Source organism: Protopterus annectens, chromosome 3.part1, assembly GCF_019279795.1.
Source record: "Protopterus annectens isolate FY-2018-M chromosome 3.part1, PAN1.0, whole genome shotgun sequence".
Taxonomy (NCBI): domain Eukaryota; kingdom Metazoa; phylum Chordata; order Ceratodontiformes; family Protopteridae; genus Protopterus; species Protopterus annectens.
Genome location: NC_056732.1, coordinates 799,570,896 through 799,595,261, shown reverse-complemented (window position 1 = coordinate 799,595,261; position 24,366 = coordinate 799,570,896).

The window sequence follows — 24,366 nt, the reverse complement described above, 5'->3', positions numbered from 1 at the left end:
AATACTTGCATTCGGTGATGTAGTGGGTGACAAATCCCAAAAAATAATTTTACCCTAATCACACATTTACATTTGCCAGGGGTGAGGTTCAGACCTCTATCTAACAATCTTTACAGACCACTATGTTATGCATTTACCACAAGCACCACTAACCTGACATGGTTTAAGGTTGGCAACAGGTACTTGAAAGGTGGATGATATCTGCAGGACTGCTAAAGCATTGAGATGTGTACTTGCTGTAAATGGGGGTCAAAATCTTTAGGTTGCACACCTGCATATGTACACACACAAACACTTGCAACAGATGAGATTCAAACCCATACCTGTGTAGTTACTGCTATTAATTTGTTCTGCATTTATGGCATGCACCACAGAGCTTATAAAGCTAGCTTTATCCAAAGGGGTATTTCAAGGTGACTGACATCAGCAGGCTTGCTAAAGTAGGGTAATGGGAGGTGTAGTGATTGTGAATGGCCTCAAAATCATTAATCTCTACACACACACACACACACACACACACACACACACACACACACACACACACACAAGGTTTCACAGTTGCCATGGCTAGGAGTAGAACTCCTACCTGACTAATATGTTACACTATAGCATTACACAGTTATCGCACGCACCACAGAGCATAAAGAGTTAGCCCTTGTCCAAAGGGATATTTCAAGGTGACTGACATCAGCATGAGTGCTAACATGGGCTATTGAAAGTGCAGTGTGTGTGAATGGGCCATAAACCATTCCTCTGGGAACACACACACAACACTCAGTCACACACAACTTCACATTTGACAGGACTGGGTATACAAATGCTAGATGAATACTTATTTGTACTATCATGTTACACAGTTATCACAAGCACCACATACACTATATGGCTGAGGGCTACTGAAAGCAAATGACTACAGTAATTGACATTGGCACATCATGTGATATTGGCTAATTGGATGTATGGTGGGTGGGAAAGGACTCATGATGGCAATCTCTTTGTCACTGTCTCCCTCTCTCTTCCCCACATCTGTGTGTGTGTATGCTTGACCTATTATAGTGTGTTGGCCTTGGATATGTGTGAGTATTCCTATCCAATGTGTATGCAAATCATGAATGGTGTGCAATGTGGTGTGCGTGCACAGACATCTGTGACTGACATATGCATAGTCCACTGTTGTTGTCAGACATGGGCTTCATTTTTCAAGTGTAGGAGCATGCCCAGTATGACCTTCTGTATTGAGTGTGTGAATCCATTCCAGGTAGGTTGTACTCCAGTGCAGGAATTTGTGCTCTACCCTACAGTTAGCAACCTGTTTCTGGAGGATATCTGCAGATAGGTTGATAATATGGAGTCACAATGGGCGACAGATAGTGGGATACTGTAACTATTGCTGTCTGTGCTGCTTGTGTTACATGGTTGGTGTTAGCAGAGATATTCAGACATGTACTGTTTTACACTGTGATGCATTATGTCATCGACTACCAACAGATATACTTATTTGCTCACAGTTATTTCCTGGGAAATACAAGATGAATGAAGTTGTGTCCAGTATTGTGGTCTGCAGCCTACATATTTTGTACAGTCATGCCATTCTGAAGGGGTAGCTGCAGACACTTGCTGATGGATCTGTGTAAATGGTTCAGTACCTTGGTACTGTGGTGGCTGAGGATCCCCTGATTGTACATCTATCGACATAACAGAATGGCCATATCCTTCTGTGGCCATACCTCTCAGCTGTACAGATTCACCCAGGTTTCCCAGAGGCAGGGCTCATATATCTGGTCAGTTCCCCTTCACATTGTGGTTTACAAGCGGGTTTGTAGTCACCCATTACTGGGTTTGCAGACAGGGGTAGTATGGGCAGACATCAGAGTTTCAGACTTCACACACTCCATGGCGTCCATGCATCTACACCCCCCACTCTGTTATTCTATCCTCTTCCTAACATTATATGAGTGATATCTGCGAAGTATCCCTATAGTTGTCACTTCATCCCAGTGTTATTTAGGGGTCTGATACTAAAGTGACACTTATTTGCACACTTTTGGAAATCATCCTAGAAAACAATGTGTTTATTTTTAATGATGTTTATTATGCACAGAAAGTTGGCGTAGCTATGGGCACAGCTTGTGCTAATAGCTATGCCAACCTATCCCTAGCTAATTGGGAAGCTAAACATGTACTTTCGAATAATGAATACCAGGTCAACATCAAATGGTATAAACATTTTGTGGATGATATTTTTTGTTGTGGCATGGCTCAGAGCAGCGGCTACAAGAGTTTCTTTTATACTTAAATCAGTTGAATACTTTTTTGAGATTTACCTATGAATATTCTGATAAAGAAGTAGAGTTTTTGGATGTTAAAGTTACTAAAAATAATTTATCCACTGTGTCTACCACTTTGTATAAGAAAACTGTTAGAAAGAATAATGTTCTACACTATGGCAGTATGCATCCGAATCATACGAAATTCAATGTGTTGAAAGGACAAATATTTCGAACTATGAGACTTTTTAATGATGATGATAGTCTCATTGTTGCATTACAAACACTTAAACAAGAATTTTTAGAAAGAGGCTATAGTAGTAAACTTATTGATTCTCAAATAGCAGAAGGATGGCGGCATAGATCAGGTAAGTGCCAGCCATAATTTTCCCCCCTCCCCACTAGTATTAACAACAGGGATAATATTGACAATACTTTCTCAGGTGATGCTTCCACTGATACCTCTAGGAATAAACTAAGGATGCCATTGATCTTTGCCAGTAATGTGCATGTAACATGTGATATTATTAAAAAGAACTGGGATATTCTGTCTACTGTACATGAGTTGAATGGGGTCGTTGGCTTTTAGAAATAATAGATCACTTAAGAGTCAGCTCTGTTATCAATCCTTTAATACTAAATCAACTATAATATCTGATAGACTTGGTACATATATGTGTAGGAATTGTATGGCCTGTACACATATACATATTGGTAATCATTTCACCCATCCCACTTTGGGTTTTAAGATAGATACTGCTTTTTATGCAGATTGTCGAACAAAAAATGTTGTCTATTTTTGCTATTGTACTACCTGCTTCTCATTTTACATAGGGAAAATGAACAGGGTGTTTAAGGATAGAATACTTGAACACCTTAGGGATATCAGGAATGTTAAAGAAACCACTGCACTATCACTACATGTAGCTAAAGAGGGTAAAGGACATACATTTAGCTTTATGGTACTAGAGATTCTGCATAGTACCAAGAGAGGAGGTGACATAAATAATAGAACAGAATCTAGTGAACAGAAATGGATTTTGCGCTTTCAAGCTGATAAACCTCCTGGTTTAAACAACAGAGTTTCCATGAAACCCTTCCTTAAAGCATGGCCATTAAAGCATTGATCTCTCTTTTAATATTTTATCATGTATATTTCAATAGTCCATCTTTTATTATTTTTTACTATTGTATTTACCAGTTTTAAGTACATATTGTTCATTTAGTCTGTTTTATTCTATTTTTTAACGCTCAATTTTTTAACGCTCTATACATTCTACAGATGTATTTTATCACATGGCTTTTAGCTATGATGCACATTTTATCTGATTTTTGATTGGATGTTTTAGTGTTTAAAAATGTAACTGCTATTCTAGCTTTGTTGGTCTGATGAAGCGGATGTTATTCCGAGAAAGCGCTTACCTACTACAATAAAGGACATATTGACCTTCACTGCTGTGTGGAACCAGATTATTTTTCTTTTTCTTGTATTATTTAGGGGTCAGTCCACAGTTCATGCAGTAGGACATGGTGAGCATGCTACTGGGATTTGTCGACATGGCCTTGCATTTGTGTTCTGTGGACTGTGTTATGTTGTTATTTGGGACTCCATGAGATAACACACAATGGCAATATGAGTGAGGTACAGGCCTTTGACAGAGGACTGTAGGGCATTTGGTAGTGATGCAGGCCATCTGTAGGAGGCCAGTGCATTCTGTCACTCCTACAGTCCCAGGCTGCGAGTCACTGGATTCCCCTGGGGTGACAGGGTGAGTGAGGTGTTAATGGCAATAGTTCCTGTCCATATTAATCCATTGGTCTGGATGCTGGCAGGGTGCTGCTTACAGCTAGGGACACACCTGCATAGGACACCTCTTCAGCATGCTGCATTCTGTGGGTATTCCTATACAGAAGTGGGGGGGGGTCATGCTGTACTCATTCCCAACAGCAGGGATATGACCTGTAATAAACCTGTGGATGATGGTGGGGTGAGCTGAGTGCATGTGTGATATGGAGGTTTGTTGCAGCTGACTCAAAGATATACCTGGGACATTCCCCTTATGCTGCCTTGTGCGGGGACATAGGCACTCTCTCATTACTTCATAACTGTGCCTTTTGTGGTCTGCCAGTGATTGGCCAGACTACATCAGTATTCCATACTACACAGACAACTAATGTGCTGCTAACCTGTATGTACAATTCCAAATGTGTGCGCAGTTGACAGTTACATTTTATGTATTCTGTCTATGGTACTTCCACCTGTGTACTGTGTGTATGTTTGAGCCCACATTCATGGCATATCCATCTTTCAGATGGTGACAGATATTGATATCTGAACAATGAGTATGGATGACTGCTGAATAGGGTCTTGCTGGGATGCATTGTGTTTGGCACTGCAGTTGTCAGAACATGGCTCTCTCATTGACAGTAGTGGTCATAGGCCACCGGGATACAACCCTCCATGCCTACATGCTGACCACTTCCACAAAATGTACAACACACAACAACCTAACACACAGGACCTGCATATTGCACACATGCAGCAATATATCCTGTAAATTGGGCCAGATCAGGTAATCTGTGCTCCACAGATATTAACCCCACTCGTACAAGTTACTGCATTTCTACATATAATTGTGTGGGGGGCACACCTGACAACTGTAAAAAATTGCTATGTCTATACTGGCATTTCATGTACTCTGTTGGTTTCCATTTCATTTTGTATTCTGACCTATCATGCAGACTAGAGGCATATCAGTAGAGTACAGATCTTAGGTTTTATTAACCTACATTTCAGTTTCAGACTTCATGCCCTGAAGAACTAACATACAACTGCCTGACTTGTTGTAGTCTGTCTGTGTAGGTCTGGATGGAGACTGTTATCCATTGCCATTAATTGGAGGCCTTAGCAACAGCCTTTCTTTATGGTCATCTACACCTGTCCTGCTGGCTGAGGCTGGTGTTGGGTATGTGAGTCTCACTGACATGCATGTTTGTGTCCTATGAACACAAAAACATGGTAGAGCCAGTAAACAGTGGACCATAATCTGTTTATTGAGGGAAGAAGGAAAGAAAGATACTGGTTTTGGCCGTTAGGCCTTCCTCACTGTTTGCTGGCTCTACCATGTTTTTGTAATTCTTTGATGCTTCTGAGCCATGCAGTAGCCGTACGTGCAGAGGTCTGACTGTACTTATGTTTCCTATGAACACACATTTGGGCCACCAAGTGTACTGCAGTGGGAATAGTCACCTTGTCTAGTACTGCCTACTTTGTTGACACCAGTATTTGTTATGGATTCCATGCTGCCCATATAGGTGTCCACTATCTGCTGCCATCCCATTCAGTCACCTGATTCCCTTGCATGCTCACATCCATACCATAGCTAAAATTAGCAGAACATGCTACTCCATTCAGCAATTGATAGGAAGAGTGAGTTATTGTGGCTGTGCCAGTATTGAGGAGGATGCTGGAGGGCTGACTATGTCAGATGTACATAGTACACTCCCTATACATGGTAAACACAGGTAGTGTCATGCTTGGCATCCCTTTTACTGTATGTGCGAGTAAGAGAGAGGTGTCATTCCCTGGGTTCCTACTGTGTCACCACTGCCCTATGCTTAAACAGCCAAAATCAGCTGAAAAAAAAGTTATTTTTTATAATTTTGCAACTATTTACCATGCCAATGGCCACCTATTTGGCCATTGGCATGCCTGCTACATTGAATACATATTTTCTTTGGAGCTGTCATGCCTCCATTTTATAATTTGCAGAAATGTATTCGGTTAGTAGCTGAATACATTTCTGCAGGTTACACTATTCCTGCAAATGGGGTAATTAGCATACAGGAGCTGTGTCCATGCAGGAATAGTGTAGGACTGCTCATGCACGTCCAGGGAGCTCATTCCTCGATCACTCATTGGCCATATTGCTTGCAGTAGCTCTTGCCCTATTTGTGCACACCATGCAGAGCTTGCTGAATCCTGGGGATTGTGTAAAATTTTACTTACTGTGGAGCCTTTCTCCCCGGGACTCCACTAAAAATGGAGCTGTGTCCATTCAGACCATCCTAGTTAACAGATGTAAAATAAAATCAAATTTAAAATAAAATAAAATAAATAAAAACAGGAACAGGTATTGATTAATTTGTATGTGTGTGCATGTGTGGGTTTTACAGTCTGTGTCTGTAAAACCTTGTTTTGTACAGTGCAAAGTGCTTATCTGCACTTTGCCTTAGTTAATGTGATTCAGAAGCATGCAAATTACTTTATAATGGGGTATTTTCTTATTGCAAATAATGTGCCTCTGAATTGTAAAATACCACATTGCATTAACAGGGCCATTTTATTGTGGTCCTCAATACAATGCATTCAAACTTTAATTACTTTTTGGAACAGATTATTAAGATAAAACTTTGACGTTTCTGTAGTAATTACTGTCTGCATCTCTATGGTTGCCTCTGCTTGCCTCCACTGCAGGCTGCCATGCAGCTTAACTGATAGTGAATTTCCCCTATTCTTCAATGCGACCATATTTTCCAACCCATTGCTTGACTGGTTTCATTCTTTTTTTAAGAAATCACTTGTCCAAAATGAAAATATTTTATCTCATTTTAATTTTTTTTGGCTTAATACTTATAGCCACTACCTTCTGTAATGTTGGTTTTCAGTTCCTCTTACCATCTGACTGTCAAAAGTCATAGAAGGAGGGGGTGAGCCTAGATGGCCAACTGAGAGTAATGAATTTTGAGAGCTCCATAAACTAGTATAATAATATAGGGAAATTGTATTATTTTCAAGTTTAAAATGTCAGAAATCTATAGATAAACTATTAAACTACATAAATATCAATTTTGGTGGAGATATACAACAATTTTCCTGTCAAATAACTTGGAGGTATATTGAGTCACTGAATATGAACAACTCAAGGAATTTTCATCCAGATGCTGCTTTGAAAAAAGAACTGCAATACATCTACCTTACAGGAACTATCTTTGAAGATAGATGGCTTTAAAAATGACTTAGAAAACCTCAATCTAAATTCTCAAAAACAGACTGATACTCTTAAGGAACTATTACAGCAACACTATAAAAAAATAACAAATATAGAGACTTTAAATGATATTGAAGGGAGACTCAAAGAGGAAGAATTCCAAAAAGAATTTCTGCTTAAACAGAGCACATGGCTGCTTAACAAAATAGATGACTTAGAAAACAGGGAGAGAAGCAACACAAGGATCTTTGGTCTGCCTGAAAACACTGAAGGAGAAGACATTATTTCATTCTTAACAACCTGGATTCCTGAATTTTTAGACTTGAAAGAGGGACTTTCTTTGGAATTGAAAGGGCACATAGAGCACAGAGGAAACATGCTTCTAACTCAGCAAATACTCCACATAGATCCATAGTTAAAACATTTCTTTCATTTCTGGACAAGGAACTAATATTAAAATCTGCTTGGAGAAAATCACCCTTAAAATACAATCAAATCCTGATAAGGTTTGACAATGATTGTTCTTCCAGAATACTAGAACAAAGGAACAAAGTCTGGCCAATAATAAAACCATTGAAACAAAACAACAATAAAGCATAGCTGGCCTACTTTTTGCCAATGAGATGAGAACCTTTAATGACTTAGAAGAAGCTACTATATTCATCAAAAACAACAACATAGTGTCTATCCCAGAAGAAATGGATGGAATGGATGGCCCCTACTCTTAAAAGAATAAAAGAAACAGATCCTTAGGCTGATGCTAGAAAGAATAAACAAAAAAAAAATCTGATTCCAAGACAGCTGTCCCAAAAAAATAACTCTTACAACTACATCTCTCAAAGTATCAACTGATATGGTACATCACTTATCACCTTTTTTTATTTTTTAAAAAAAGAAGGGATACTTAAACAACTGAGAAAGAGTAGTGATTTATTCAGAATGTTCAAAGAGTCCAATAATTCTTCACAAACAAAGGTAGGTCAAGATGGGTTACTATTTACATTATATATAAGCCAAACAAAGCAACATATAATACAAACATATACGTTTTTATTCCCCTTCTTGAACTAAATGAATACTTATCTTGTTCATTTTTCATTGATTATAAGTAATTAACTAATTCAACAAGGTACTATTCATCAGAGTTCAGACTCAAATGTAACAAATTAACATCATATATAATAGCAGTAACAGTAGTGTTTTGAAGAAAAAAATGCTGTCATGGAGACTATTGCCTTCTTCAGTTAAAGTATGATTTAGAAATATCATGCATATCCTGGTTAAATAATAGTAGCAAGCTCTTATTACAAATGTCATCATTATTCTGTCTAAATATAGTTAATATAAATTATGGCAGGTATCACAGCTACGAATGCTGTTTGATCAATCCTGATATGGTGTGTGTAGATGCAGCTGTGTCTGGCAGCTAATACAAATGTCATTATTATTCTGTCTAAACATAGTTAATATCAATTATGGCAGCTATCATAGCTTCAAGTGCTGTTTCATTAAGCCTGACATGGTGTATGTGGATGCAGCTGTGTCTGGCAGCTGTTATATGTTGCCGTTTTTGTCTCCAGGAAACTGTGGGTTGTGGCTTGTGATCGAGGTTTACTGATGCTTGTGTATTAGGAAGAGACATTTGGTGTTTTAGCCTGGATCCAGGGGAAGGGGGTGGATAGAACTGTGATTGGAGATATTTTGGCAGAGAATGGTTTGTTTGTACGTCTGCTGAGTGAGAGGTGTGAGGGCTGGTGGAGTGTGTTGTCTCTTATTGTTGCGGCTTGTTGGGAGTTTTTTTTTTTTGATTGCTCTCTGTTCTTTTCCAAGCTGCTGCCTCGCTGAAAGGGAGGGAATTTAGGCTTGAATTTGCAGTGAAGTGAAGCTTTGCTTCAGGTGCATCGTGAGCCTCTGGTATGCAGTACACAGACACACTAACAGAAACAGATGCTCCCATGTTGCTGTGGTAATGGAGACAGAGTGACGATAATGCTTAACGGCTCTGAGGAGCCTCTGAGACAATTCTCGGCAATGGCATTTTTGGTTTAAAAATACACACACACACACATATATATATATATATATATATATATATATATATATATATATATATATATATATATATATATATATACACATACAAGTACTGTTTTAAACCACATGTACACATATTGATGGTCTCCCAACACTTCATTTAGCTCATTAAGTTGATTCTTGATTAAAATAAATAATAATAATAAGTGCAATTTTATATTTAAAATGTATTTTGGTCCAAACACATTAAGGACTTACATAAGAGTGGAATTCTGAGTTATTGTGAAAGACTGAAAGCACTTGGTCTTGTGCAGTGCCCTTTTCAGTGGTCTGGGAGGTGAGCTTGCTCAGACATGTCGGGCATATGGGGATAACTGATTCTAGGGGTGTTTGGGATTGCCGGGAAGTGCTAGAGAGTCATAAGATTTCCTTTGTGGAAATATCTGTGTGAATGAAAGTTGTGTTGAGTGGTTCAATGGTAGAGTGGCCACTGCATGGAACAGGTTGGTAAAATGGAACAGGGCAAATATTGGTTTGGATATTTTAAGAACAGCCTGGAAACACAGCACATGAACTAGTGAATGGCATTTTTGCAAAACTGGATAGGCATTGTTGCCTGTGCTTGAAGTACTGATATGTGTGTATGTAAAGATGGAAATATAACAAATATGAAACTAGAAGGGTCTCATAATTTAAAGTCTATGGACTGTATAAACATGTTTGGAAGGAGCTAATAATAAGAATAAACATTACAGCTTGTGGTCTCTCAAATAACTAAGCAACAGCCAAAAACAATAGTTATGTAATGGATGATTTTAGTAAATCTAGGCATAAAATATATAATTGTCACATAAGATGAAGCAGTCTGCTGAATTTGCATATTAAAGACAGGATTTAATAACATGGGCTTGTGTATAATAACACTACTGTCTTAACTTGTCATAAATGAAATACACTACATTGAACATCAAGGGGAAGCATGATAATTTTCTTATATAAGTAAATATGCATAACAGGTCATGTAATTGCTTTAACTTGAATTGTAGTTTTTGTAACCTATCTTGACCATATATAATACTTGACCGGATACCAAGGTAGCTAATGCTTTATACGTGACATCAAACTGACAAAGTTGTTCAAGAGAAACAAGAAGCCTGAACTAGGAATGTCGCAGAATGTAACAATCACATTCTGAACAAGTAGTATTAAATTGACAATAATCACTCAGTTTAACCAGCAGTGGTGCAGCGGTTACCATTGTCGCCTCACAGCAAGAGGTTCTCCCATTCGATTGTTTGCTGGACCACCTTCTGTGTGGAGTCTGCATGTCCTCCCCGCAGTCGAGTGACATTTAAAGACATGCAGGTAGGTGCGTGCATGAATGGGTGTGCCTTCTTTGAAGGTTGGGCATCAGGCTGGCAACTCGACACCATAAAAATCCACTGCTAATCATTAGGGGACCGGAGTTCCGCAGTGGCGACCCACAACTTGGAAAAGATGAAAGACATTACTTGCTCAGTTTAACCTTTGCTGATTATGCAAAATAGAATGTTGCCATTTAAATCTAAAAACTTTAAGTATGTGACATAAAATGGCAATTTATGACTATAGAAAGGGAACATGTAATCATTAATCACAATAAGTGTATTTGTTGTTTTTAACCTATAATTTCAATCATTTTATAATAATAAATGATAGATATGAAAATCCTTATGTGAAGGAAATGGGGGGGGATGCACTGATAATTAAAATGCACTAACTTTCATCAATGTTTAGGGGTTGGGAGGGTAGCCTAATGGTTAAGGTCTTTGCCTTACAACCACCAGGTGCATGGTTTGAATCTCACAAGGGATAATTGGCTAGGTTTAAAATGACTCACAAGGGCAATTAGCTTAGTATTAACCTATGAACCTTACATAAAACAAACTTGATTCTTTAAGTAAGTTAGCAACAAACAAAGTGATTACTTAAATACTGGCAAACACGGACATATAACTTATGACATATCCAGTAAAATACACTGTAGTATAAACATTAGGTATAAATATTATTACCATCTATTTATATCAAGTAATAAGTTTTGAAAGACTTTATTAATAAGGGTGAATATGTTAAATAGCTGTGTGCTATAATCTTGGTTTCATATATGATACATCCTACTTTACTATGATTGAATTGCTTGCCATCTATCTTTCATGTAAATATTAATTGCTTATACAATAAGTAGACATTTATATTGTATGAGAATTCTGTATAATCTACAATAGTACTATATCTGTTCAAAATAATATAAATATTGCTTATTCCTATTACAAGTATTCTCCAAATGATAATTCAATTTATGGAGCTCAGATGTTCTGGATTGTCAAGGTATGACTGATAATCTGATGGACTTAGATTTATCCATCAGATTAGGAAGGATTTTCATTCCATGGCTAGTGTGGATCTTAGTGTTGTTAACATTTATTAATTTAAATTTGTTGTTTCACAAAAACATTTTTAGTATGCCTGACCAAAACATTACTTTACTGGTAAACACTCAAAGTATAAAACTGATAATTTCCTTTAAACGCTCAAACATATGCTTTATAGTTATCAGAGGAAAATGTTTAATAGTCACAATAAAACAAAAATACATAGTTTAAATAACTTAAGATGGATTTAACTGTATTATCTTTAAATACCAATGGCTTAAACAATCCTAGAGATCAAATCTACTGAAATATTTAAAACTGAACAAAGCACACATTGTCTTCCTTCAAGAAACTCATTTCAAAACAAATGACAATTACAAATGGAATCCTAAAGAATATATGATATTGGTGCAATCCACTTATAAGACAAAGACATATGGGGTAACAATTTTATGGAAAACAAATGTGATTAACCCAGAAATCATTTATATGTATGAAGATAAAGAAGGCCTTATGGCATTAGTAATAGTTAAATATAATAACAGAATATGGACCTGAGCCAATCTATACTGGTTCCTGGCATTGGTGCAGAAACTGTTAAAGCACTTGGATTTCATTTCCAATAATTATAAAGGCAACTTAATATTAGGATGAGATTTTAACTGTATATTTGATATTTCTGAAACTACAAATAAAAGACCACTGCATATATCTGCTGTATCTAAAGCTTTATACAAGTGGGTAGAATCATTTAATCTTGTAGATACTTTCAAATTTAAAGAAGATAAATCTTTGTTGTTTTCCCATCAAGATCACAGATTTGGTACCCAAACTAGAATAGACAAAGTATTTGCTGCCCATGAGTTACACTCTAAAATCATTAATTTCTCAATCACTCCCTGTCCCTTTTCAGACCACAATTCATTGATATTAAAACTTCAAAATGGGTACAAACCATTAATCTTTAACTCCGGAATTCCAGCATATATAACTAAAATTAAAAAGTTCAAACCCTGGTTATTATCTGAATTACAGTTCTTCTTAGATATTAATTACACCTCAGAAATAAATAAAATAATGATATGGGGCTCATTAAAAGCTTACATATATGGTAAAACCCTAACTTGGTATAAAAAAATCAAAGAATGGGATTCTGAATTATTAGATCTACAATACAAAGTTTTGTCAGTAAAAATTGAAAAAAATCAAAATCATTTAGAGATGAAAAAGAAAGTAGAAGTATTAAACAATAAATACAATGGAATTCTAACACATAAAACTAGTTTCACTTTACAAAAACTAAAAATTAATACCTTGGCCACTTCTCCAAAATATCTACATAATTTATCCACAAGAATCAAAATGCAATCAAAAGCTAATAACATTAAAAGTATCTTCCACAAAAAGAAAGGGAAAAATGTCTTGGATATAGGTGACATTCTTGATACCTATAAAAATCACTATATGGAACATTTCCAAAAAAGAAAATATATATATCGCTCAAATCTAGATGAAAAATGTTCTAATATAAAAAAACAGAAAAATTAAAACTAGATCTGCAAGTACTCATGTTCTACAAAGAAATTACAGATAGAATAAAATACAGTAAAAATAATAAAGCCCCAGGTATAGATGGCATAATTATGGAAATTTATCAACTTTTCCTTAAAAGATACTATCCCCCTTCCATAAAACTCTATTAGAAATTCAGTCACAAGCTTTAATACCACCCTCTTGGAGATATTCCTTAATCACACCAATCCTAAAGGAAAACAAATCCCCAAACCTCTGTACCTCATATAGAGCTATATCATTATTAAATAAAAACTATAAGGTATTTATGACAATATTAACTAACAGAATGAAAATACCACTATCCAAAACAATAAATAATGATCAAACTGGATTTATATATCATAGACACACACATGACAATATTAAAATGATAATTTATCTTATAAATTATGTTAATAAAGAAAAAAACACTCATAATTGGCTTAGATATAGAGAAAGCCTTTGATTCCCTAAATTGGGACTATTTATTCAAAATTCTGGTGTTATTTGAATTTCCTCCTTCCTTTGTTCATCTACTAAAGAATATATATATATATATATATATATATATATATATATATATATATATATATATATATATATATATATATATACAAATAATGTAGTGGTTGTTAAGCTAGGTCCTTTCACCTCTGAATCTATGCATATAACTAAGGGTACTAAACAAGGATGTCCCATGGCACTGATTCTATTTGCTTTGGCTATTGAAATATTGGTAAATTTAATAAGTAACAATACAAAAATCAAAGGAGTAGATGTTTATGAGCAATGCAATTCTAAAGTAATGCTCTTTGCTGATGACATATTATTAACATTATCCAATACAAAAGAGACATTAGAAGAATTAGATATTTTAATTGACACATTTTACAGGACTGCAGGACTCCATTTCAATAAATCAAAATCAAAATTTTTATTTTTAAATAATAAAAAAAAAGAATTGCAGACAAAGGGGAATCACATTATAGGGAAACAAGTATCTACCTTAAAATATCTAGGAATTGAGCTATGCAAGGATAATAATGAATTAGTCTAAAAAAAACTACAATAATATCATCAATACAATTAAAATCTCTGTGGAAAAGTGGAACAAAATAATATTAACATTTGAAGATAGACTACAGTTAATAAAAATGGTTTTACTACCCAAGATTCTATATATAGCTTTGGCAATACAACTGTTACCAGAAAGGAATATACTCAAAGAAATAAACTCATACCTAATAAAATGTTTATGGTTTCCCAAAAGAAACAGAATAGCTTTAATACATCATATCAGTCCATGGAAACAGGGAGGATTAAACTTTCCTGATATAGAAGCATATATAAAAGCATCAATATCTAAAACAATCTTAGATTGGATAAATCCAAATTATTCTGCAAATTGGAAATAATTACTAACTATAATATCAATAAATTAATTTGATTTACAAAAAAATTAAAACAGATGAAACAATTTGCCATGGCACATAGTATGTATTAGTATGCAATATAACATAACTAAGCCCACTAAAACTCATATGATTAATTATTACATTGGCTCATTTAGGAAAATTATTAATGGAAATATAGATTTAAAAATCTGGTTTGATCTTTTAACACCATTCATAGTTACAAAGAGCTATCCACATAAAATATACAGAGAAATAGTTAATTCCTGTGAACAGAAAGGATTTGTTTGTTGGTTTCAATGTATCAGAAAACTAAAAGTTCTGGATATGCAAACAATAGAAACAACATACAAAATTCCACAACAAGATTGATTAACTATGCAAAGGATTCTGACGTATTCCCAAGATTTATGCAGAATTATTAGTAATTCTTCATTTAAAGAAATACCTAAACATACTAAATACCTATATGAAATCCTATATAATGATTATGATATGGGAAATAGTATTTTGAATATTTTACAAGATATTGATAAATTATTAAACAACCCCCAAATCCTCATATTGGAATTATATAACAAAAGGGCACTCATTACAGCTAACGGAAGAAATTAAATCAAATATTTTATTATCAATAAAACATACATCCTTTACACAATACTGGAAAGTTTTTAATTGGAAATGCTTGCAAAGAGCATTCTTAACTCCAGATAGAATTACTAAAATTAATTCTTCCACAAAGGGAATATGTTGGAGGTGTGAGCAAATATACAATGCAGATTGGAATCACATTTTTTCGACTGTGTTAAAATTAAGCCATTTTGAAATGGTATTAAAAACTTTTTACAAGCTTTATTTAATGAGTCGTTTAACTTATCTAAGGCTCCAGTATTATTAAATGTGTACGAAGGTCCTCATTTGAATGAGTTAAATATGTATTTAGTATGGACAATACTTGCAATTTCAAGGAAGTGTATAACAAGAAGATAGAATACAAACACAATACCAACTTTGGAAGACTTCAACAGCCTACTGAAGACCACAGCATTGTTGGAAATTAAAATTAAAGAATTAAGGATTCATCCTGAGCCATTTATTAACAATCCATGTGAAAAAGTCTTATCGTTGATTGACACTTTACAATAACTGAACAGATACACTCTGATAACTGTATTGTTATACCTATAAAGTAATTGCATATATTGAGCTCTGTTATAGTGCCAGGCTGATGTAAATAGTGTACATAGTTATTAAGATGTTATATACAAATACTATGGAATTTATTCAACTGTATTTGAAAAATAAAAAAATTGAGAAAACAAAAGTTATAGAAGGAGACAATAAACTGCAAGTGAAAGAAGGATTTTTTTTCTTTAGGAGATGAACCTGAATGAGACAAAGCAGTGGCAGGTGTCACACCTCATGCTCTCACAAGCAAGTAACTGGTTCAGCAATCTGAATTAGGATGTGCCTCACCATGAGTATTTAATTGAATTAGGATAAGATTAAATTAATAGACTAAGTCATTTAGTTGAGATTGTCTTATACAATAATTATATTTTCAACAAAAAGCTAGAATAGCCATGAGGGCTGCTTGTGGGCCATTATATGCAAATATTATTATGGCACCCTGGGAACATAAATATGTTTTAATAGTCAATTTACAACATTATGGAGCATGTAAATGCACTTCCTGGATGATATTTTTGTAGCATGGACAGATAGCCGAGATAGAATACAACAATATATGGATTACATAAATAATACTACTTCATTTCTTAAATTTACTTATACCATTGGGCATGATTCTATATCATATTTAGATGTTAAATTAAGTAAAGATACAATGGTGAATAGTCTAATATCAAGTATGTATTGAAGTCCCGCTTACTGAAATACTTTTCTGCATTTCACAAGAAGCCATCTTTACCATCAAAAATGAGCAATAGTTAAAGGTCAAATGGAAAGGATGGTAAAGATAGTATATGACTATCAAGCATTTATCAAGGAATGTGATTTATTTCAGGATATGTTCATTAATAGGGGCTATCCCTTGACAATGGTAAATTCTATTAAAAGAGAAGTAGTTAAAAGGAATTTAGGGATTTATGTTCACTTTTAAAACAGTACTGGCATTCTGCATACATGTAATGAGAGTACAATTAATAGTCCCTATATAAGTAATCAGGTGAGGACAGCAAATGGAAGTAATAATATAATCTTTCAGTACAATGGCCAGCTTAGACATGCATCTGTTACTACTTTTTCTATTGATAGCCTGAGTATTTCTAATATTTTAAACAAAAACTGGCAATTTTATACAAAAAGATAGAAATGTAGGTGCAAAACTGGGTGGATATCCTAGAATAGTGTATAACAGGGTTACTAGTTTTAAGGACTTTTTAGTAATATACTTAACAATAAAAAAGTAGTATGGATAAACTGGCCAAATGTGGTGCTTGCAGTCAGTGTCAGTACATATATATATATATATATATATATATATATATATATATATATATATATATATATATATATATATATATACAGATTGGAGAAACTGTAAAGGTAAGATCTAAAAGTTTCAAGGTCACAGGGTGATTTAACTGTAATACTTATGGTGTAGTCGGTGTTGCATTATGCAAATTATATAATGGGTTTTCTATTGGTAAGACAGAATTGAAATTAAGAGAACACATTTATGAGCATGTTTATGTAAAAAATAAAGAATAAAATTCTAATGCTCTATATAAACACATCAAAGATTATCCCCGGGATTCATGAAGCTTGTGCCAGGCGCAGGCGTAGCGTAGGTGGTATAACACCAAATATGGCCACCGAGTGATTCAGGTATGATCCAATTCCATGTGCACTACCAGCATAAGCCAGATCTGTGCAGCTCTCGGCTCAGGTATACTAATCACCCCATGCGCAGTACTGCAGCATGCAAATGAATGTACATAGCGATTCATGAAGTGGTGTAGGTGTAGCGTAAGCCTACAGAAATGTAAACCAAAAAAAACGGTTTACATTTTGCCAAACAGAACATCAGAGCCATGAAAGCGGGCCAGACTCATGTATTACAAAGTTAACATATGCCAATGGCTAAATATACAGCCAATGGCATAAGAAAAGATGCACAACACATAAAAAATAACATTTAATGTCATGGCCACAGTAACGCAAAGTACAATCGCAGGGCATGTGTATGCAAACGGGAACACAAGGAAAATATATACAAATGTCATAAAATTGCAATTTAACACAAATCATGATTTCACCATAATAGTCAATGGTATGCATGCTACACCACAACCAAGCTACAAGGGTTGCTAAGGGTCTGTGACAGTATTCGGCGTGGTAAATATGAATTAGCAGTCAATGCCATGCAAATGAGGCAAGTAATAGTGAATCGCAAATGTCCCGCCAGCCTAAGGATGTACCATACGGCGCAGCGCTACAACACCGAGGAGTGGTCTGGAGGAATACATGACATCAGCAGTGAGGTGTGCCAATGTAGCTGTAAGCACATTGGAGTAATGCAAAGCCAGGCTGCCCATTGCTAAGCAAAGCCGCAGGATAGGGGTGTGGATGTAGGTATAGCTTTGCTTAGCTGAGAGCACACATGGTGCCCGAAAGCGCATGTGTACGTGGATGAAAACATGCCCGAAACCCGGTAAGCGGACGCATGTGCCACGCACCACAACTCAAAAAGGAAGTTTAGGGAAAGACAATAAGGAAATGCCGCAGTAGAGTAATTGGAGTGCAACTGAGCAATTAACACCTATTAACTCACAGTGGGCCATTGATGGCAGCTAACAAGGCTGCTAGCAGCAACCTGCAGAACAGGATAGGGGAGGTGTCGGATTGCAAAGAAAAGAGAACTGTAACCACAGAGCAAAGCAAACCTGCAGTAGATCGGCTATAGAACACATTTCGCAAGGCAATCCTGGTTTGGGAAAGTACAAAACAAGAAAGCAGGCTGCTGGATGCATGCCAGACAATGGGAGGGGTATCGTTAAGAAAAGTTAAGGCAAGGGCAAGAGGTAATCCACGGCAGCTAAATGTAATTCAACACCAAAGGTACCACAATAGCTGTACTTGTGGTAAAACACATAAGATACCCTGCAGCTCCGATTGTACATACACACCCTATGACATCATCAGTGTTCAAAGCACAATAGTATAAAGTGTGAAGGTACCTCACACACACTTGTGTGTTTCCAAACACTGCACCATCGGTGTAAACAGACGGGGAACTTTTACAATGTACTTGTTGGGAGCTGCCATAGCTGTGATTCATCACCATGTGTTGGAGACTGAAGGTATTGTGGAGGATGATGCTGACAACCACCTCAGGCTCCAGAGGAGGAGAAGAGTGTTCAGACCAAGGGTAACTTACCAGGGGCTACATGATCTGGAGATAGTAGAGCATTACAGGGCGGACAAGGGCATCATACAGCAAATAGTTGAGCTGTGCCAGCCATGCCTGAGATCCAGAAACAACAGAGGGGAACCCATCCCAGTGGACATGAAGGTATGTGTAAGCTTGAGAATACTTGCCACAGGTACCTTTCAAAGGCCAACTGGAGATATCATGGGGATCTCACAGGTATCAGCATCCCGGGTACTCCACCAGTTCCTGGATGCCATGTTACCACATGCCAATGAGCATATATACTTCCCCCGAACTCAGGAGGAGTTGGCCAGTAATATGCGTCTTTTCTACCATGTGGCACACTACCCGGAGGTACTGGGTGCAATAGACTGCACGCACATACATATCAATTCACCACCTGGTGAGCATGGTAGGTGCTACATAAACCACAAGGGATACCACTCCATCAACTGTCAGGTCGTGTGCAATGCCCAGGGCATTATCACGGATGTGTGTGCTGGCAGCCATGGAAGCTACCATGACTCCCACATCTGGCATGCCTCACAGCTGTATCAGGTATTTGTCAGGGGGTCATCCCATATGGCCACCTTGTGGGGGATGCTGGCTATGCACTGGAGCCGTGGATGATGACTCCCATCAGAAATGCACACACACCCATGCAAGAACACCATAATGAGGCACACGCACAAACCAGAATCATCATAGAGCATGTGTTTGGGATGCTGAAATCACGGTTCTGTTGCTTGGACATATCTGATGGAACCTTGCAGTAATCTCCAGGCACGTGTGCCCACATCTTTATAGTATGTGCCATACTACATAATATGATCTTGCGGAAACAGCTGCAGCAGGGACGTAATGGTGAAGGCCTCACAGCCCACCTCAATTGCCAAGGCCATCACAGGCACAGAGGGATTCAGACCACGAACACCCTGTGCCAGCCCCAGTAGGCAGACGGAGGCATGCCCAATATGCCCACGCCTTGGCAAAGAGGGAACGTATAGCACATACACTGACAGTGTAGGCCCCTACAGACTGACACTCTTCTCCAACTGCACACACAGTAAAATGCATGGCACACACACATGACCACCTGTAAATTGTAATGTATAGGTGGCCTACTGTGTGAATCCTACATAGGCAGCCCTCAACTATTGCACACACAACAGCTATTGGAACAAGGAAAGTCAACACCTGAACAGTAAACTAAGCTAACAGCATATGTTGATACTGTATGTATAGGTTCCTAGGTACATCGGTAGGTAAATGCCCGATTGTCAGAGGCCATTCATCAGCTTAGACAAAATGTGTCTGCTGTCGCCACCCCATTGATTAACTAACTGTCCCTCTGTGGAGCAGAGCCAATTGCGGGATCCATATGTGTAACCACTGTTCCCCACCTACTCTGCATGGATTCCTTGGTGTGTTAGTGAGGGGCTCCATATAATGTAATCAGGGATGTAGTGCAAAAGCATGTGGAGTCTCCATGACAGGTATCTGTCACCCCAGCATTCTCCAGTTATGGTTGTGTCAAGGTGTAACACACTACAGTGTGTGGCGCACTGTGACATAGATTCCCAATGCTGGAGCACATCCATTAAACATCACTTGGACATACCATTAATAGATATCATCCATATGTAAACTAACTGAGTTACACATTTGATTGCAGTATGGAGGAACAGCCATAGTACAGTCCACATACAAAACACTATAACACTTGTACAAATCCCAGATGACCAAGTGGTAAAGCCACTGACTGTGTCGTGCATGTTCCCGGTTCCACGTCCTGCAAGGTCCGTTACTTAATCCCGATGGCACGAATAATGGATGATGGATGCAAGTCATTAGAACACGTTTAAGCACATGTTAGCAGGTTTATGTGGCGGCAAGTGACGGTAAGCGTCGTTTAAACATGACTACACGGATATGCGCAAAACAGGTCTAAGCTTTACTGAATTCCATGCAGATCACAGTCAAAGATGTCCAGAGCAGGTGAAACCAGCATTATTCACCCTTGTACTAATAGTGCCTGCTCTGAGAGGTAAAACGACTACTGCCAGGAGTAGAGCACACAACCATGTACACAATCACCTACCACTAAGCTACCCGAGATGTGCCAGGGGCAGGTGTGTATTGTGACAGGTTAAAACACAAAAGGGCGGAGTTCAGGAAACAGTAAACACCGCCATGTACCCAGCGAAAGGTGTGTTCACTCTCTCTCTCTCTCTATATATATATATATATATATATATATATATATAATAGGGATAGAAAGGGTGATAGAGAGATGTATGTCGATATATACGGATATACATATATCTGCAAATAAATAGATAGGTTAACGACATGTACACAACCATGGAGGTAAAAATAAATAGGATACTGCCAACTACCGAACGCTTTACATACGGACACGCGTAATCACGAGGCTTAAAGACCAAAAGACCACAGTACCGGAGCACTAGAACCGCGACTAATATTATCATGATGTTAAGGGACATTTAGTTATTGCTGCTGGTGCTGATGTCCAGGTAGGTACTGTGTTTAAGTGTGTTTCTGATTGCTGTAGTGTGTGTAAGTGTGTGTTGAGAGTGCAGTGTGTGTTTCTGTGGGACTGTAATGTGTGTGTGTTTGTGTGTGTGTGTGTGTGTGTGTGTGTGTGTGTGTGTGTGTGTGTGTGTGTGTGTGTGTGTGTGTATGTTTGCATCGTGTGTCTGTTTGTGCTAACTCGGAGGTAGATTATTACAGTAGGTGTGGTCATAGCCGGCCTTAGGCATACAGTTACCACATGTCCCACTTTGAGAGGAACAGTCCCTCTTTGGGCAATTGTGTTCTGACAAAAAATATTAAAAAGGGCAAATGTCCTGAGATTGTAGGACATAATTATGTCCCATATATTATGTAATAGTTGCATTAAATAGTTATTCCTGTATCTAAAATATGTAAATGTTACAAGAAACATAATAAGCAACTAAAGTGCTACAAGAATAAGGTTTTATTTAGGACAAAAATAAGTTCTATCCTTTGTACTGACCATGGGTATGTGTCAGCCTCTAAACTCTGATGTGTGTCCTGCAAATGTCCCACTATGGCCATTTGAAAAGGTGGCAACCCAAGCCAAAGAGGTTCAGTCACCAACACAACTGCAATGAGTGCAAATATCTGTGACAGAAATACACGAGACAGCTTTCATGTAGCAACATTTCATTACATATTGATGTATTTCTGGAGGGATTGAAGGATCAACATCACCTGCATGGTATATAGGACCCAATTAACAATGGCTTAATGAATAAGCCTGCAATAACCATAGTATTGGTCTACTAAATGATAGGTCTTCAATTAGGGAAGGAGCCCACACACATATGGAATATGTTTAAATGCAGTCCCCACAAACCTTTATCTGCTATGTGCACCCACCTACATCTCCCCCACACCCAAAACAATTGCAATACAGACTGTAATAACATCACAAACATCCACTCACTCAATGACATCTGCAGAAGTGTTAACATACCTTGTGAGAGACACACTTGTAATGGCACCATGTGAAATCATTGCTGTTGTACAATGGAACAGATGCCGATGTAACAGGTTTTGTTTGCAATAGTCTCATATCAGATGGTTGAGATAATAGCTACACTCACATGTAGAACTACATACTCTAGCCGACACACACAATCCATGGGGGATATGAATTCAAAATATCTGTGTTTCTCCATATAGCAGTTGCAATTCATCACAATAAAACACATCCAGGCCGTCTTCCTCGAAGGTAGGACAAAAGGACAACACCTAAGTGGAGTACTCAATTATACCCCACTGCTGCCGTGTAATTGGTTAATGGAGTAACTGCACAGCTGATGTGCATGTAATAATTTACTCTGGAACACCAATTGGTGGCAGGATACCACATGTTACGGGTATCTACGTATAAAATGATGGCTTGCCATACATTCAAACCGTATGCTCATACCATAGAACCGTTTACACAGGAAAGGAGTAACACAGATATTTTTGTAAACTCGGACCACTAAGAAGGTATGTAGAACATTCAGTATGTTAGTTTATGTAGTGCCTGTTCTGTATTAATGAAAATGTACGCAATGCATACATTGGGAAAAGGTATTATGTAGTGATGTCATGTTGAGCATAGTAACGCTTGTAGAAATTGTGTGTACTGCTGTGGGCCACAAGGTAAACACCTCATACACCACAAGGGATGCTACATAACGGCTTTAAACATAACAATTCCACTCCAGCCGCTGTCAGTGGTAGGGTTTTTCCAACACATACGTGCCATAACAGGGGATAGTATATGTTGATATACTGTAACAGTAGGCATATGTATGGGGGTATATCGAGAATAACATGCCTAAGGTGGTCCTGCTGTGCAATTATGCTTTGCATTAAGGGATATTATTTCAAAAATGCGAAATGTACAGTATTGTAGGTAGATATGTCATATATTTTACATAGCATTACTGTTATATTATGCAAACATAAGTTATGTCTATTGGCATGTACAATACACAATAACAGGATACATATGGCTTGTAGTCACCAGACAGTGTAACAGCATGATAGCTAATTGAAATGAAAGAGCTACTCAATTATCCATGCACAAAGGGCATGTCATAGCTTCATAGGTTCATAGTTAGGTACTATGCTGTCTGGCCAAGTCCATTTGTAAGCCCAACTACAGTGTTTTCACTGGTGACACCTCCCTAGGTTAGTGTCCTGTGCCTGTGAACAGCAGAGCCATTTGTTTCCTGCACCTGTGTACAGTAGAGCCACTGCAGTGATCCCTGGCATACATGTGTGTCTCCCATCCACCCATCGAGGTATCTCATGAAGAGTGCTAGTGAGGGTCCCTGCCTGATGCACATAGGAATCATGTTCCAAAGCATGGTGAGTGTCCGGTTCAGGAATGGATCCCTACAACACATCCTACTCATCATTGTGTTTGGGTACATATCCCAGAGCATGTTGCTCTAAGTGGATTTTGCTTATGTTGCTCATGTGGAGCATATCCATCAATATTGTTGTGGACAAGGGCCTTGTATGTTCAGCAGAGGTCACCTCTGAGTATGCTGTATGCAAATGACTACAGCTGGGGTTTCTGTAGTTGTGCTGCATACGTCATCCTTCTGAGGTCAGTAATCCTGTTGGTGTGTTAATGTTGTGATATTTAAAGCCGTTGCTGCTCCGTAAGGTACACCCCAAATGGGGTGTTGTACCCTTGAACGTGCTTCGTAAGTCAGGAGTATAGAGGTACAATGGCTGCCTTTG